Raw genomic sequence first — 15,811 nt, 5'->3', positions numbered from 1 at the left:
AATTTGGGGGATAACATCATAGGGAATGACTCAAAACAGCAAACACCACCAAGACAAGACTACTGCCCTCATGAGTCTGCAGGAAACGAAGGAAGCAAAACACACACACGCATACGTGTAAAAATGCATAGCTGTAGTTTAAATGCCACAAAGCAGAGGTGCATGACCATTTATTCTAAGAGCAATGGGAGCCCCTGCAGACTTTAAGCAGTTTAGGCCTATCTATGTCCAACGCATGGGGGCACAGGAAGGTACAGCATGTGGGGACATTGCAGGAATGCCTCTGTGGCTGGAAGTCAGAGAGTGCTGGGGGTAGAGAGAGATGTAACCGTGGAAGACTTCTAAGCTAGGCTAATGCATTTTTGCTTTATACCCAGGGAATTAAGAGACATTGATTTTAAAAAAGGAATGAATATTACCATATTGGTGTAACATAAAATTCATCCTGGTGGCTGAATGAAGGAGGGATTATGATCCCATAAGAAAAGCAGGAGCCCAGTTGGGAGAAAATGCGATAGCTGAAGCTGTGAACAAGGATCCTCCTAAAGCCACATCAGTGAGAACAGAGAAGCAGGTATGCCAGAAAGACAGTGAAGGAAAAGAGGAAGGGACGGGAGGGGAGGGGGAAGGGAGGGGAAAGGGAAAGGGGGAGAGGAGACAAGAGGGGAGGCAAAGGGGAAGGGGAGGGGGAAGGGGGAGGGGAGGGGAAGGGGGGAAGGAAAGGGGGAGAGGAGACAAGAGGGGAGGTAAGGGGAAAGGGGAGGGGGAAGGGGGAGGGGAGGAGAGGGAAAGAGCAAGTCATGGAGGGAAGGTGGGACAGTGACATTAGACAGGAGCTGGTGATGGGTGAGGACTTCCCTGCTTCTGGCATGGGTGTCTTATGGGATGGTGAGCTTCTTTTTTAGCGAGAGAGAGAGAATGAAGGGAAGCTGGGGGCTTCTCAGGCCTGCATATTCTTGGATCTGTATTCTAAGGTCTAAGAGAAAAAGTATGTATAGTCAAAATTACCCTGCATCCCATAAAACTCCATTAACTCACCAAAAAACTCAAAAGCCAAGGTAAACTTCTGAACCTCTCTGCAATTTGGCGGAAAGCTCCCTTTTCTGGGTCATGTATGAGTCCATGGGGATTTTAAACATGGGAAGGACAAAGGGATAAATCTTTCTTTCTTTTTTTGATAGTACCACATTGATTACAGGTAAATTAAACACGATGTCATTTTCTTGTGTGGGTTCTGCAGGGTGTTCATGGCTGATGGGTGGAGGAAACGATGGCTGTTGGTTGGTAATCATGGAAGCTACATTGTGCGGTGACAGGGATGAGGACGGAAACCAAGGGTGGCAAACTGCTGCTTTGAGCTTCTGGGGACATTTGTCAGTTTTTTTTTTTTTTTTTTTTTTTTGAGACGGAGTTTCGCTCTTGTTACCCAGGCTGGAGTGCAATGGCGCGATCTAGGCTCACTGCAACCTCCGCCTCCTGGGTTCAGGCAATTCTCCTGCTTCAGCATCCTGAGTAGCTGGGATTACAGGCATGCACCACCATGCCCAGCTAATTTTTTGTATTTTTAGTAGAGAGGGGGTTTCACCATGTTGACCAGGATGGTCTCGATCTCTTGACCTCGTGATCCACCCTCCTCGGCCTCCCAAAGTGCTGGGATTACAGGCTTGAGCCACCGAGTCAGGCTGGACCTGCTGGGAGTGACCTCTTTTCTGGCACACTGACATCTTTGGGATGAACTCAGCTTAGAAAACTCCTTTCCTCTTCTCTGGTGATTAATCAAGGGTTTTCCTTTCCAGGCACTGTGTGGCTTCAGTCTCCTCCTTCCAAGTGCATAGGAATCCCCAATTCCCTCTGAAGCTTAATGCATCTTAATCAGTAAAAAGAACAATCATTAGGAATCATACCCATAAAACTGAAGCCACTTAATCAGCACCCTGATACAGTATGCACACTTAATTATGATGGTTGGTAAGACTGGATTCACTGTCATGCATGTTAAGGACTCCCCTCGCTGATGTCTGTGATGGCTCTAGTGTAAATCAGAGCTCCAGCCAGCCAGCTTCCACGGAAGGCTCCAGGTGTCCAGGACGGTCGCCTTCCTCAAGAGGACGCTCAGGCATTTCTCAGAGACACTCAGGCAGCCCTGCAGAGGAAGAACACGGATGTCATCAGACTTTCAGAGGAGAGATTCGCACCCCACGCCATACTAGCTGTCAGAATGGAATATAGATTTCTTATCTAGAGACCTGCTTCCCTCCTCTACAGGACGACTTCCCAAGGATGACTTTTTCTGCACTTTGTGGAGTTTTCCACTAGGATTGATCTACAGCCATCAAAAACCAGAAATGTGAACTCTAAACAAAGATATCAAACCTCGATGGCAAACTTTACTCATAGTGAAGGGCAAGACGGGCCCAAGGCTTCAGATTAAAAAGAGAAGAGTTCCAGAATTCCAGTCAGGAGGCTTTGTTTGGCTTCTGTCAAGACTCATACTTTGAATTTTGATTAGTAGAAAATGGCAAAGTCTTGCTTAAGTCTTGTCTTCATTAAATGGCCCCTGAGTACAACAGCACTTCTCATAGAGTTTTCTCCTGGCTTCCTATATCGAATCTGCGAGGCTTCAAGGCAGGGAAGAGTATGTCACAGGTACACAAAGTTATGAACAAATGCATTTGTTGGTTTGACGTTTTATGTTCAATCCCCCGGGTGACTTTGAGGCAGACGTTGGAGGTCTGGACTGTGGTAATGCACCAGGCTGTGACTCCAGAAAGGAATTTTCTGAACCCCAAAAGTGAACAGCGTGGGACAGCAGGCTGCCCTGCCCTGATGGAGGAGCACTGAGGAGGCTAGCTTCCGAGTCAGTGCCCACCGCAAAACCTGGGAGCTGCCCTTCTCGTCCTGCCCGTCTCAGACGAATGTGGGACATGGAGTTGCCTAATTAAGCTCTGGTGGCAGACAGGCACACCTGGCCTCTCCACTGCCATTTTCTTCTCTTCCCCCTTGAGGTGGCTTGATAAGCCCCACTTCTTTCTCCTCCCTATCCCTCCCCAAAATCTGCAGTTTCCAAATTCACTGTGGGCTGTGCTCCTAGGGAAGCCACAAGACACATGTTATGGTGTCTTCGGAAGAAATTCCTTTTCTGGTTCTGTTTCTAGAAGGTTTCTTTGCCAATATTGCAGGGACCTTTAGGGTTTGCTCTTCAGATACTAGACTTGATGTACATCCAGGTTGTGTCTGTCCAATCATAAATGGCAAACTAACTCAGGCACACACCTCAAAAACTGGACTAAATGGGTATTTGGACCCAAACCTGGGAGCCACAAACAAGACATTTCTGCTGAACTTGTGAAATGTAGCCTCGGGTGTGTAACTTTTAGGTTTTTCAGTTTCTAACTTGAAAATTAGACACAGTCCCTAAGTGAGTGCTACTTCTAGCATCTAAGACTGATGGTGCTAAAATCACCTTGATCTGGGTTGAGATGTTATAGGTACTTGCTGTTATTAAGAGAAATTTGATTTCTTCCCTTAATCCAGCACCAAGTCCCCTGGCACAGTCTCCTCGGGCATTTGCTTCAGTGAAACACAGGGGATCCATTAGAGCAAGAACCTCCCGCATGCCACAGGAGCCATAAGAACCAGAGGGGACACAGCTCTGATGAACGCTGGAGAGAGTTCACCCAAGGGCATACCATGTCCTGCTCTGAAGGCGGGTGGGGCACGGATTACCAGGGGATTTCTTAGGCAGGAATCAGCCAGATTAATAACACAAATGTACAGACCTGCAAGCCCAGAGAGCAGTCTGTTGACAAGTAAAGATGCAAATGCGCTGAAACATTGCTTCTGACCTGCGATCCTCAGGTTGTGAGTGGACAGCTGTAAAATGCAGTAATCCTGACATCACGATATTGAGTAGGGAGACCACTAAATGCAGCAAAGAACACCCACTAAACATTCAGAAGATGTAGCCTCAAATCCTGTCTCTCCCACTACCGACTCTTGTCCTGGGCAAATCTGTCATTTTTTGTCACCCCCAGTTCCTTTATCAATGCCATGAAGAAAGTCCCTGTCTGGGGCTTCGCATCCTCAATTTACATGACCCTCAGGGAGGCTTGCCTTGTTCCAGGCACAGTTCTGAGAACTTTACAAGTGTTCACTTGGTTAGACTTTATAACGGCCTAGCAAAGTAGGTCCTATTATCCCCAATGCGCAGAGGAGAAAATGGGGGTACAGAGAGGTTAAGTAACTTTCTGTATAATACTTACAAGAGGGATAATATGATAATAACCACAAGAATGCTTGGCAAACTTTGAACGATTTCAAGGTATCAAAAACCATAAAATCATGATAGCTAACATGCATTGAACACAAGCACTTATTTTAGGTGAAACCAGTAGTTTTTATGCTTTGGTTTAAGTGCAAGACACACAGTAAAGAACACTTTTACAGCCAAGTATGATGGCTCACATCTGTAATCCCAGCACTTTGGGTGGTGGTAGTGGGAATATCACTTAAGATCAGGAGTTCAAGACCACTCTAGCAGCATAGTAAGACCTCATCTCTACAAAAAATAAATGAAAGAAGACTTTTGCTTTGTAATTTAATATGCATACTAAAATAAAAATCCTACTAGCTTTTATCACAGCATAAATGATACCAGCTTGGGCCGGGCGCGGTGACTCGCGCCTGTAATCCCAGCACTTTGGGAGGCTGAGGTGGGTGGATCATGAGGTCAAGAAATCGAGACCATCCTGGCCAATATGGTGAAACCCCGTCTCTACTAAAAATACAAAATTTAGCTGGGCTTGGGGCACGTGCCTGTAGTCCCAGCTATTCGGGAGGCTGAGGCAGGAGAACAGCTTGAACCCGAGAGGTAGAGCTTGCTGTGAGCCGAGATTGCGCCACTGCACACCAGCCTGGGTGACAGAGCGAGACTCTATCTAAAAAAAAAAGTAATGATATCAGCTTGGTTGTTGTTGTATAAAAAGTTAATCCAAAATGCAGACTTAAAATAGTTATTAGCATATTATACTAATGAATCCTTCAGGTGAGGATTCAGGCAGCTTGTAGCTAAGCAGTCATTGTGCTCCTTGTGAAACCAACTGAGGCCATTCAATGGTAATCAGCTAGTGGACTGGTTAATCTGGAAGATTTCTGGATGGCTTCACTCACATGTCCAGTGCTTGGGCTGGGCTGGCTCAATGCCTGGGACCAACTGGATCAGCAACATGTGGCGTCTGCATGTGGCCTGGGCTTCCTCACAGCATGGCTGTCTCAGATTAGTCTCACTTGTAACACGGCTGTTCAGGGATCCAAGCCGAGGCTCTTGTTGACAAGGAGATGCTGCATTGCTTTTGTAACCCAGCCTCAGAAATCACACCATCACTTCTGGCATATTCCATTGCTCAGAGTAATCACAGGTCTGCCTAGAACAAGAAGGTATCATTCTAGAATAGCACATGGGCCATAAGAGATTATTGCGGCTATTTTCAAAAATAGAACACACTACAAATATTTAGCCTCATTATATTCAAAACACAGATGCTCCTTGACTCACGATGGAGTAAATCCCAATAAATTCATCATAAATTGAACACATCAAAAGCCAAAAATGGATTTAATATACCTAACCAACCAGACATCAGAGCTTAGCCTAGCCTACTTTAAAAGTGCTGAGAACACTTACATTAGCCTACATTTGGGCAAAATTATCTAATACGAAGTTTACTTCTCATGTAGTTTATTGAACAATGTACATTATGTCCTAATTGTAATGGTTTCACACCATCATAAAATGAAAAAATTGCATGTCAAACCATCCTAAGTTGCAGACCATATATGTATTCTGATATTTTCTATTTTATTCTGTCACTTTTTGAAAATGTTCACCATAACGCACTTAATTAATTTCATAACCCACTCATGTGTTATGTCCAGTATAAAAGTGAGAAATAAAAAGTGCTAAGCTCTTCATTTATTTTTTATTTTAAAATATTTAAAGCACAAAGTGTATATTCAAGGTGTGAAATGTGATTTGATGTACACATATATTGTGTAACGGTTATCACAATCACCACCCATGTTGTATATTAAATCCTCAGAACCTGTTCCTCTTGTAGCTGAAAATTTGTTTCCTTTGATAAACATCTTCTTATTTCCCCCACCTTCCAGCCCAGGCAGCAAATACTTAGATACTTCAAATTATAAAGCAAACCCAGTGTGACTTAAAGAGGCCACATAACATTACAGAGCCAATACTGATCTTAGCTCAGGCTAATTCCAAGGCAGATGTTCTCTGCAACCATTCATTCAAACTCCCACGTGCAACGTGTGATGCTAACTTCCACCAACGACCCAGGTGTCACCATGTGGCCCCACCATGGACAGCAGGAGGGGGGCGATGAAGTTGCCTGTGAGGTTATTCATGCTGTGTGAGTGTGTGTGAGTGAGTGAGGGCACGTGTCTCAGCTCCAGGATGTGCAGATGTGCTCCTCCTGGTGTGCACCCTGAGCTCTGACTGCTGGGTGACGCAGACGTGTGTGTGCGGCTGATCAGGCATCAGGGCTTTCCTGCAGCAGGGGCTGTGGGCATCCTACTCCCCAGTAAAGTTCACCAGAACACTGCAGGTCCCTGAGAAGCCCTCACAGCCAAGTGGGACGACCCCTGGCAGATGACCAAGGTGACCATCAGGCAGAGCTCTGCGTGGAAAGCGCCATGACTGATTGCTTATCCACCTGAGTTGTTTGTGAGCATTTTTAATGAAGGCTGAGAGAAACCACCATCCACATAAATCATATCAGATACAAACTGACATTTCCTAATGGCGGAGTTTGGGCAAATGTCAGTTCTTAAGACATCGGTGTATTATTAGACTGGAGACACAATGGTGATGCCAGCAGCTGTTTCAGGAGGGACAGTGTCTGCAGTCCAGTAAATGTGAGAGCCCAGCTGACCACCCATGCCTCATCCTGACCCTGCAGAGCCTCCACCCTCCTTAGGAAGTCACCGTGTGTCACCTGGAAAGCCGTAAAAGCCACATTAATTATCACGGAGAAGAAATATTACTGCCGCCTGTGAGGGCAAACAGGGGCTGCTGCTGCTTCTCCTTCTTCTTCAATATAATAAAGGCTTGCACACCCCCCAGGTCCCCCAGTGGTTTTCAAGCACTGGTGCAGTGAGGCCTGTCCTCGGGCCACCCGGGGCCGGAGCACGTGTCGATGGTCTGGACCTCAGGACAGTGCCGGAGCTCCTGCGCCTTTCTGCACCTCCTTTTTCTCTCGCTTTCAGTTCGCTTTTGCTCCGAGTGTGCAAGCGTCTCTGATCATCTCCTTCCTCCTCTGCCTTGCTCCGCCCTTTGCCCTGGATGGGCTGTTTGTGTTTATGTGAGGAAGGGAGCTGCTTTTCTTGGCTCTGTTCCTTCTCAAGACTCACTGTTGCTGTGGAACATTGCTTCTCCAGGTTCTACCTGAGCTCCTCCTTCTTTTTTCCCCCCAGCGCCTCTGCTCAGAATTCCCTCAGTCTCCCTCAGAACGCCCCTTCAGATGGTAACAGGTGGTTGCAGCATGGTTGTCACCTGCTGTGCTCTCTGACTCCTCCCCACCCGCCTCCTCCAGGACCAGGAAAACACACTTCAGCATGGTGTTGTCAGATGCTGCCCTTTCTGGCGATGGGTATGGGTGCCTTCACTTAAAAGCTCTGGCCTGTCCAGCCCCTAACACCATCGAGCCCCCAGGCACCAGCAAAGGGAGAGCCCACACTCAGCAGGGGAGGCTGGAGTCCATACTCCTGCCCAGCACCCAGCCGCCTGTGTCCCTGGACATCCCATTGCACCCCAAGATTTCCTCTTCCACAAGACCCCCTCAGGTGGCCCCATTTCAGGCTTTAATTGTAGATTGGATTTCCGGTCCCATTCCCCAGGTTCTAGAACACTGTGCCAGGCAACTGGCCAAGGCTACAGCCAGCCTGCCCTTGACAAACGCTCAACCCTGCTCCCTGTAAGGCTGGCTGCGTCGAGGAGAGTTTGGACACGCCCCCTCCCCTCGCGGGGAGTTTGGATGCGCCTCCTTCCCTTGCCGGGAGCTCGGACACGCCTCCTTCCCCACCCCACCCCCCGCTGCCTGGGAGGCCAGGAAAAAAGGCCCATGAGGACCTACCTGATACCATTTTGTCCCATCCAGGCCCCACTCCGTGCCTGCCATTTTGTCTTCTCCAGGCCCCACCCCGTGCCTGCCATTTTGTCTTCCTGCCTACTATTTTGTCCCATCTGGGCCCCACTCCCTGCCTACTATTTTGTCCTATCTGGGCCCTACTCCCTGCCATTTTGTTCCATCCAGGCCCCACTCCCCACCATTTTGTCTCACTCACCTTGGGCACAGCCAATCAAACGCCTCCACTCCCTATAAACCCAACCCCCACCCCCCCAAACCCCCCACCCCCGTGCCTGAGCGGAGTCCGCGTGAGTTCTGCGGCCCTTCCTGTCAGACCGCAGAACCTCACCCGGGAGCCTGAATAAATTCCCTTGCATTGGATTATTTTCGTGCTGGCCTCAGTTTCTTCATTTTTATCGTCAGCGAGAACAGACCTTACACTCCCCAACCTGGCTCCTCCTGGAGAGCCACTTCAACAAGAAAGTACCCTGGAGTCTGGGCATGGTGGCTCACACCTGTAATTCCAGCAGTTTGGAAGGCCAAAGCAGGAAGATTGTTTGAGCCCAGAAGTTCAAGACCAACCAGGGCAACATAGTGAGACTCCATCTCTACCAAAAAAATAAAGGAAAAAAAATTACCTGAGCTTGGTGGCACACCCCTGTGTTCCCAGCTACTCAGAGGCCGTAGTGAAAGGATGCTTGAGCCAGGGAGGTCGGGGCTGCAGAGAGTCACGAGGTCCCCCAGTCTGGGCAACAGAGTAAGACCCTGTCTCAAAAAATAAAGAAAACCCTCCACCCCGCCAGAAACCCAGTGTCACCACTCCAGCCAAGCCTCGTTGGCCGCCATATCTGACATTAGAGAAACGCTACCTTCGGCGATGGGTGTGTGATCAAGTGACTTCCTGTGGCTGGCAGCCACAGCAGTGCTGAGATTCCGAACAGGGTTTGGATGTTGGCTCCCAGATTCCTGCCAGCCATTGTTTGAGGGTTGCCCCTGGAGGATCTTGGCTCCCTGGCACTTCCCACTGCCATCCTGAGAGACCCCCAGGCAAAGACATGCAGATTCAGGAAGCTGGGGGCCTGGATCCAGGACCCAGGGGAGGGTGCAGGCAGGGTGCTGCCTGGGTGAGTGAGGCAGGTCCGGGATGGCCAATGCTGGACCAGCCCGGGACCCCGTGGGCCTCTGACTTGGGCCTCCCCTACAGGCTTGTTCACCCTGGGGCACTCCTGCAGCTTCGTCTTTCCTCAGCCTCGTTCTCCTCTACAGCCTCCAATTTTCCCACTCACTTCACAGTTAAGTCCTTGGGAAAACTCATGAACAGTTCATCTGTGGAAATAGTTTTAGCAGCTAGGCTTTCTTTTGTTTAACTGCTTTGAATTCTCCAGGGCAGATGTTATTCATGTGAGGACTTACAGAGTCCATGGGTAGACTCCAAGCCAATCGGAAACCCTGAAATTACACTGTTGACCCTTTTTTTTAAGCTGTGCACTTTTTTGGAGAGAATTTGTCTAGAATTCTAAAAGGAAAGCCTGAGTCAGAAAGAAAATTAAGAAAAATGTAAGACCCACTGTTTTAAACTAAACTGTAAATCAAAGCACACTACACAGATTCTCTGAATGCACACTGACAAAATGCAGGAAGAACAGACTGAACCCACAGGACCAAGGGTGATTCTCTAGCTCCAATAGGCAGCACAGTGCCCAGCGCCGAGCGGGCTCCAGTGTGATGACTAAACGGATGACCTGAGCCTGATCTCACATCATGAAGACATTTGCCTTTTGCATTACTTATCTGCAAACTCTTAATGCCAGAGAGACAACAGAAAGTAATATGTGCTGGGTCAGAGAGGTTGATAGCACATCAGGAGGATTATGATCGAGGCTGTAATATCCAGCGAGTTGAGAGCAGAAGGTCTCTGCCTGCGTTGGTTAGCTTTTGCTGCATAACAAACCATCCAAACTGTAGTGACTCAAAATGAAAGCCATCTAGTTTATTCACTATTCATTAAGGTGGCCACCTGGTGGTTCTTCTAGGCTGGGGTGAGCTCACATCTCTGCCAGGCTTGCTTATGCATCTGAAGTCAACTGGGCAGTTGGCTAGGGCTCATAATTTAGGATGACCTGGGCTGCGATGGCAGGGATCACGGAGGCTTCTGTCCAGGGATCTCTCATTCTCCAGCATGTGAGCTCAGATGGGTTCCGACATTGGTAAGATTCTAAGAGCACAATGAAGAAGCTACAAGTGCCCTTGGGCCTAAGCTTGAAACTTGTTCCGTCACATCCTGTCGATCAGAGCAAATCACAAGGCCAGCCCAAATTCAAGGGGAGCAATAAAGAACATTCCACGTGTTAATAGGAAGAGCTGCAAAGTGCCATGGTCATTTTTTACAGTCCACCACAGTCTGCCAAAGTGGAAGAACCTTCCCACTAAGCTCAGCACAAATTACCACACTGCAGAATCAGGAGCTCAGTAAACGGTAGTTGTTTTGAGCCACTATGTTTCGGAGTAGCTTGTTATGTGGCAAAAATTAATTGATACTTTCTCTTAGGTTGGATTCTCCTGGAATGGATATTGAGATGAAGATCCATGGGCAGCTGATTGATTAGGAAGAGTTCCAAGGAAACCCCAGTAGTGAGTGAGGAATGGAAGGAAGTCTAGCATGGGTGAGATGTCAGTCAAAGCCCAGATTGGGAGAATGAGTTGGCTTAAACTTGCAGGAAACCTCTAGGGACAATGAGGGTTACACCCCAGAATTATCTCAGTCAGGAGTGAGGGAGCTGTAGTGTTTATGTCCCTGCACCTTGGTCACTGGTTAAGTTCTAGGAGTGTGCATTGCCAGGCACTTCTGGCTCTCTGTGGCACAAGCAAAGTGAGTCTTCCTCAAAACATGGTGCAGCCTCTGATCCGGAGACCAAGTGCTGGCTGTGGGGAGTTCAGTGTGCCCGGACAGGACGCGCACAAAGTGGCAAAGGTTTCCAGAAGCTGTGGCCTGAGCATGCACATTGTTTGCTCCAGGATCCAAGACAGGTTCTTTTCTCTCCAAGTTTCGGAGCCTTTTCTCTGGGGCCTGCTGAATGATCAAAGTGCTTTTACTGTCAAGAAGTTCTGTCTCATTTTTCTAACTGAACATTTCTGGTGTGATTGTGACAATGCTAGTCCATTTCCCCCTGTTTATTCCTCTGGGGAGGAAGCAAATCATTGTCAAGTGTCCTCTTCATAACCTTTCATACCCTCAAAGACCGTTACTCATCTGCCTCCTGGACACTTTCTGCTGGAGAAGTGGCCTCAACTCCATTAACCTTTCCCCGTAACTGCCAGACTCTCTCCTTTCAGTCAGTCAGCCTGTTCCTCTCTTAATCCCCTCTCCAATCTTCCCCATACCAATTTCTGTTTAAAAGGCAAAGACCCAAAACAGACAGTGACCACTCACAATTGTTTTCTCAGCAATCGGAATTGGGCAAAGCCTTTGTATCCCAGCCATGATGTTCCTTACTCCAGACGTAACCTCAGCTGGTCGAAGGTTTGTTTTGTTTTAACAACAGACTCTTTCTTCTACTTGCAATAGTAATAGGTATTATCATCATCTATGAGAAACACACATTCTGAGAGAAAAAGTCAAAACATAAAATAGATATTGGGTCAGCGGCTCCTTCCTATCAGGAGACTTCGCTTGCCAGTCCTGGGAAATGTCTCTCTTGCAACCGTGTTGAGGAATTTAGAAATTTCCAGGTGTGGTGGCATCGTGGACATCTTGCAATGGACTCCTTTGTGATATCTCTAAACTGTGATTCCAAATACCCCATGCATGGGAGTAAATCATGGGCCCTACCTAAAAGGAAGTACTTCTTCCTGGCATTTCCAACCTTAAGGACTTGTGTCTCTAGCCTGCAGAAGAGACGACCTTGGCAGTAGGAAGCTCCCACGAACTGCCTTGAAATGTGTGAATATCTGTCATATGGAATTAACATGCTCCCCTTGATCCAAGGGTTGACCTAGGATCAGTGGATCAGTCAGTGAGGCTTTTAGAGGGGGCACAAGGCAACAGGAAATGTGGAATTATATTCTTGCATTCAGAGATATTCACAGACAGGGAAGAATGCATCATCAGAAAGGCCAGTGAATTCAGTAAGAAGGTCTCAATCTCTTGAGGAGTTTATTACAAAGACAGATTCTGGAAAAACGCAGGATATGCTGCAGATATGACGTCATCAGCTGCCCCTGGGTGGGTGTGGCTGCTTCCCCTTCAGGCAGCAGTGAGCACAGCAGTGTGAAGTGAGTGACAGGAGAAGGTCCAGACCCTGAGCTTGGCTCTCTTTGTAATTAACTTAATGACCGTGACCCCTCAGCCCTCGCCCAGCCTCCAACTTCCTCATCTGTACAGTGATGGGAGTGGACATGCTCAGCTCCTGCCTCTCTTTGTTCTACCCGGGCAGTTATGCAGCTGGTTGCTCAGTTCTGAAGTGCAGATGTCTGAATACGGGACAGACTCTTCATTGCACACAAAATGTGACACAGTTGCCCACCAGATGAGTCCGTTCTCAATTCGCAGAGGGCATTTGTGAATGATCATTTGAACAACAAAACATCCGACAAATGAAGTCTATTCATTTTTACTACTGTTATCTTAATTTGTATTGTTTGATTATAATACTTATAAGTTTGTCTAATAAACAAGGCGGCCTTAAGCCAAGAGTGATATCTAGTCAGGCTGCGTTTTTTACAGGATACCCTCAGCCGCGTGATTCCTTTTACTAAGACGGGAGCCCCTTTTGCAGGCAGTTCTTTCACAGACTCATCAGAAGCCTCTCTCTCTGGGGCCGTTAACCAAGCAGCTGTTATTGCAAAAATCTAACGAGACCAAAAATCTGTGAAGCACCTCTGGACGTGAGGTGTGGGGTGGAGGAGAGAGGCGTGAAGTGGGCTGGGGTTCAGAGAACCTCTGTTAACAGCGTGTGTGGTTCAGGGGGATGATTTCATACCTTGCACTTCAGTTTTACCCAGTATAGGACCCACAGTGATCTGCCTGACAACCCGGACAGATGTATAAATGTAATTCATTTATTTCCTCCCCTCCTCAGGACCCCACTGTCCTCAAGAAGATCAAGTTCTTTATGTCTTTGCCTTCCAACACTTCATCTTTTACCCACCTTCCGCATACGTGGAGAGAGTGTTATCATTTTCCTTTGAAACAGTGATGGAGAATCTCCAATTACAAAGCTTTGAAAAAGCAGACTTACTCACATTTCTTGGCAGTCAAAGCCAGCATAAATTAAAAGTTGCCGGAAGATTGAGGGTGGGGCTGTTGACCTGATTGAGATAAGAACAGATTTCCTTTTTCCAACATCCACAATGAATTATGTCTTTAATTAATTAATTTATTTATTTAAGACAAGTCCTCACGCTGTGGCCCAGGCCGCAGTGCAGAGGTGTGATAATAGCTCACTTAAGCCTCGACCTCTTGGGCTCAAGTGATCTTCCTGTCTCAGCCTCCCAAGTAGCTAGGACTACAGCTCTTAATTTTTAAACTTTTTGTAGAGAAGAGGTTTTTCTGTGTTGCCCAGGCTGGACTCAAAATCCTGGCCTCAAGTGATCTTCCTGCCTCGGTCTCCCAAAGTTCTCGGATTACAGGTGTGAGCCACTGCACTCTGCTGCGAATTACATCTCTGAGAAACAACCTTACAGGCATATTTCGGAGAGGGTAATATGGGCATAATGTAAGTCCTCACTGCTGTCTTGAGATACAGATACAGATCCTGCCATGCTCCTGTTCCTACCTTAAGAACATTCTCAGAAGCTGTAATTTAGACTGTGAACTCAGAGATTCTAGAAGCCTGACCCATTCTTCACAGTCCAAGTCCAAGAGTCAGAAGAGATGGACTCAGTAGCAGAGAATGATGAGGATGTGGACGATGAAGCCCTATACTTTCACCAAATCTTCTTCCTACTGAGCATTTGTGCCTCAACCCCGCTCTGAGGGAAGCTGCAGCAAATCCTTTAGGAAAACAGGGACCAGCTCCCCAGACATGCCCGCAGGATTGATCTTCTTCTGCCCTGTTTCCATCCCTTCTCCCACACTGGGTTCCCTGAAATTCTGTTGCATTCTGCTGAGTTTTCTCTTTCTGAAGTCACTGGGTGGCTGCCACAGCATCTCCTCCCACACAATGGAACCAATATGAATCCCAGCAAAGGTCAGACGGTATGTTCCAGCCCAGAATAGCCAGGATCCTGTGTGCTTGCTGAGGTCACACACAGTAAGAGACACACCAAGGCCACCCTAAGAGGGCAGCAGCTGGCCCCTCCACCACAGCGCGGTGCATCGCAGACCTCGGGCCAGCTGGCAAACATGGCAGCTCTGACTGTGTCCTCTAACAGGATGAGAACGCCTTTCTCTCTTCTGGAGTCTCGCAAAAACTCCAACAAGCCCGACGATCTGTGAAGTGGGTCCAGGTGCGAGGAGACCAGTGCGGCGTGGAGGGAGGAGCAGTGGGCAGGGAGCCTGGGCTGTCGTCTGTGCCTTCGCCTGAGTCGACAACCCGTGTGACTTCAGGGGAATCGTTCACACTGTGTGCTTGAGAAAGGGTCCTCTGCGCAGAACAGCAAGCCTAGAGCCAGACATAACTAGTGTCATTTTGCTTCCTGTTCCCCTCCCTTCACTAAATGACCTCACACATTCCTTCCCTCAACAGTTTTCTGCCTCACTAAACCATCTCTCAGGAATAACCTCTGAGATTTGATTGAAGAATGGAGACTATATTAAGTATATATTTATGTATTCATCAAAGAAAACCTATAAAAGACCAAATAGGACAATGAAAATTCCTGAAAATCCCTGGTGTAAGATTTGAATGAAGCAACTGAGGTTCAAATGAGGCAACTGAGGCCAGTTGTTGAAATAAAGAAATTTAATCAGCTCCTGGGTGAGGTTCTGCGGTCCGACACAAGGGGCCAGAGAAGTCGCGCCGACTTCCCGGAGTGTGGGGTTTTTATGGCATAGGGGTTGAGCAACGGCAAGGCACTCTGATTGGCCCTAAGAGGACCAGAAGGGAACTGGACAGGCCATCGTTGGCTATTGGGTGGCTGGGCGAGTCCTCTGGTGCAAGAGCTGGCTAGGATTGCATTAGCCAGGGCGTGGTTGACTCGGAGAGTTCCTGGGCGGAGCACACAGCAGCGGGAAGGTGGGGAAAAGGAAGGGGGTGGCATCAGGGAAACTTTTGGATGAGGCTACCGGCCTGACACCCAGGGGTGAGGGATTCCTGACTTCTCGTTTATCAATACTGCACGTACTCACATTGGTATTACTGGGGATTTTTCGCAACCTAGTTTTTTCTACTCAGCGTGTGATGTTTATGTCCCCTTACCATTTATTGTTTTATATGATATTATTTTAATACTTGTTTAGTATTCTGCTGCTGAATTTAGCATAGTTTATTTATCCAATCACTAAATATGCAGCATTTGGGTTGTGTCCACTTTTTTCCATTATAAATTACGTTGAAATTATTGTCTTACAGAAGGAGCTTTCTGCACCATCGGTCATGGTTCTTAGGTCAGGAGCGAGCTCACCAAGCATCACAAGCATTCATGTGTCTGCACCATCTCTCTGGGTCTGTGAAATGGGCTTTATTTTGTGTCCCTGTCTCTCTGACACTAAGACCTGACCACTTCCT

This window comes from Aotus nancymaae, unplaced genomic scaffold (genome assembly GCF_030222135.1).
Source record: "Aotus nancymaae isolate 86718 unplaced genomic scaffold, 86718_ANA_hifiasm-v0.15.2.pri h1tg000001l, whole genome shotgun sequence".
Classification (NCBI taxonomy): domain Eukaryota; kingdom Metazoa; phylum Chordata; class Mammalia; order Primates; family Aotidae; genus Aotus; species Aotus nancymaae.
The sequence above is the reverse complement of the archived record's forward strand: the minus strand, read 5'-3'. Positions refer to the sequence as shown.